This window comes from Oncorhynchus masou, chromosome 30 (genome assembly GCF_036934945.1).
Source record: "Oncorhynchus masou masou isolate Uvic2021 chromosome 30, UVic_Omas_1.1, whole genome shotgun sequence".
Classification (NCBI taxonomy): Eukaryota; Metazoa; Chordata; class Actinopteri; order Salmoniformes; family Salmonidae; genus Oncorhynchus; species Oncorhynchus masou.
In genome coordinates, this window is record NC_088241.1 from 41,352,027 (window position 1) to 41,354,708 (window position 2,682).

At 39.0% G+C, this 2,682-nt stretch overlaps 1 non-coding gene across 1 annotated transcript; it reads left to right on the plus strand.

Moving 5' to 3' along the window:
• Positions 1–240: 240 nt before the first annotated feature.
• LOC135523232 (U7 small nuclear RNA) lies at positions 241–297 on the plus strand. The gene has a single exon (XR_010452807.1). It is a non-coding gene; the product is annotated as a U7 small nuclear RNA (small nuclear RNA).
• Positions 298–2,682: the final 2,385 nt, after the last annotated feature.

Here is a 2,682-nt window from a genome sequence, read left to right on the forward strand (position 1 = left end):
GTGGTAGTAAATACTACATTAATGGACCCAAAAACATTACAGTCCACAAAGACACAATAATTTGTTAACTAAGATACCCCGCCCATTCTTCTCCCCCATATCGCAATTTGTGCCACTCATAAGTGAGAAACCTACATACCAAGGAAAGATCATATATTGTGTTTCCTACAGGTTATAGAAAAGAGCAAAGCTCTGAACTGTTCATTCAGACCTCCTTCCCTACCTACATTACATGTTATGGAATATTTGCTCTTTTAGTATTTCTCCAGTAGATTTCCTCAAGGAGGAAGCTTCCAATTCAATGTCAATTATAATAATATAAATATAGAATATATGTCACAACGAGGAGACCAAGGCGCAGCTTGATATGAATACATTCTTCCTTAATAAACGAAGAACACGAAACAAACTAACAAAATGTGCCGCTATAACACGAGTGCTGAAATGGAACTACACATAGACAGTAACCCACACAATACCCAAGGAATATGGCTACCTAAATATGGCCCCCAATCAGAGACAACGATAAACAGCTGCCTCTGATTGGGAACCAATCTAGGCAACCATAGACATATAAACACCTAGATATACAACAACCCGTAGACATACAAAACCCCTAGAAAATACAAAAACTACACAAACCACCCGAGTCACACCCTGACCTAACCAGAATAATAAAGAAAACAAAGATAACTAAGGTCAGGGCATGACAATATAGTAAACACTAAATCAAATCAAATTACTACAGTAAATACTGCTGTATAATACAGTCTGCAAAAGCACTCAATAAACACTACAGTATAGTACAGTCTGCAAAAATATTACGGTAAATACCAAGGTTATTATAGTTGTTTTGATGTTAGTTTTTATATCTATTCATTATGGGATTTTTATTTTGAATTCAGTTTAGTTTCAGTTAGTTTTCAGACCTGATTTGCTAGTTGTTTTTGTTAAAGTTGTATAAAAATATGTTTATTTAGTTTTTATATGATTTAGTTTCAGTTTTAGTGTTAGGGACAGGAAGCATGCAAGGGAGGATAAGGAGCCAGTGGGATGTTACTTCTTGCAACTGGGGGGTATTAATAATGCATAAGGTGATGGGTAAGGTCATAGCTTAGGTTAGCACTTCTCATGACTCCCATGCTACATAGAGCCCCACAGTGGAGGTGTCGTAATAGCCATAAAACCTAGCCGTCAAACAGGAATATGTGTCACACCCTGATCTGTTTCACCTGTCCTTGTGGTTGTCTCCACCCCCTTCAGGTGTCGCTTATTTTCCCCAGTGTATTTATCCCTGTGTTTCCTGTCTCGCTGTGCCAGTTGGTCTTGTATGTTTCCAAGTCAACCAGTGGTTTTCCCGTTTGCCTGCTTTTTTTGTTGCATTCTCCTTTTTCTAGTCCTCCTGGTTTTGACCCTTGCATGTTTCTGGACTTTGTACCCGCCTGCCTGACCTGACCACGAGCCTGTCTGCCACTCTGTACCACCTGGACCTTTTTGCCTGTCCACGACCATTCACTTGCCTACCCCTTTGTATTAATAAACATTGTAAGATTCCAACCATCTGCCTCCTGTGTCTGCATTTGGTTCTTGCCTTGTGTGTTGATAATATGGTTGCAATCATTTTTTCACCATTCCTTTTTCCCATGGGGGATTTTAGAAACACTTAAATTAAGGGCTGTGTTTCATGTAGGCTTTCCTTGGAGTGACATTTTGATAATCATGTACATCTCGAATGTATCACAGATTTCTACTGAGTTTTTTGTGTGCAATACAGCTTTGAGACAAAAGCTTTTTTCTCTTCCCTCCCAAGTTTCCATTAGCTCAGGAAGCGCAACGCAAAACACCTCTGTGGGAATCTGTGTTAAAACGGTGCACAGTAAGTGCATTTTTTTTGTATTTGTCAAATCATTTTGGGGGGAAGAAAGTCCAAAACCGTATTGCATGGAGTGATTATTAACGGTTAGACAAAGTGTGTCAGGACAGTTGTGCATGTTGGCGCCGCTGTGGTCAATTGTTGAAATGAGAACACATGGTTTTATGGCTTTGGGCTCTCGAGATATATGGTTATTGTTACATCCGTTGTTGGAATGAGTAAAGTTCTGCAGGCTATACAGCAACTAACAAAATCAAGATCCCACAACTGAAGGTGGGAAAAAGGGCTGCCTAAGTATGATCCCCAATCAGAGACAACGATAAACAGCTGCCTCTGATTGGGAACCATACTAGGCCAACAAAGAAATAGAAACATAGATTTGCCCACCCAAGTCACACCCTGACCTAACCAAATAGAGAATAAAAAGGATCTCTAAGGTCAGGGCGTGACAGTTATGTTTAAATTATAGTCAATTTCAATGTAACCGAGACTGGTGCAAAAAATATGGTGGAAGGATACTCCGATCCAATGCTTTTTACCTTTAGTATTATTTAGGAAGAATCAAGTTAGCTACTTAGCCATTTTCCCCCCTGTGAGCTAGGGATAGCGAGTGATGATGATGCACAAACTAGGACTTTTTAAACATTCATCTCCTGACCACATTTACCCGTCCAGATTAATTCGCTTGAAATTCCCCCAAATGCTTGAAAACCCCATTAATTTAGAAAATATAATTCATGCTGGTTTTTATTTTAGTTCACTTTGCATTAAAAAAATAATAGTTTCAGTATAGTTTTAGTTCTTCAAAC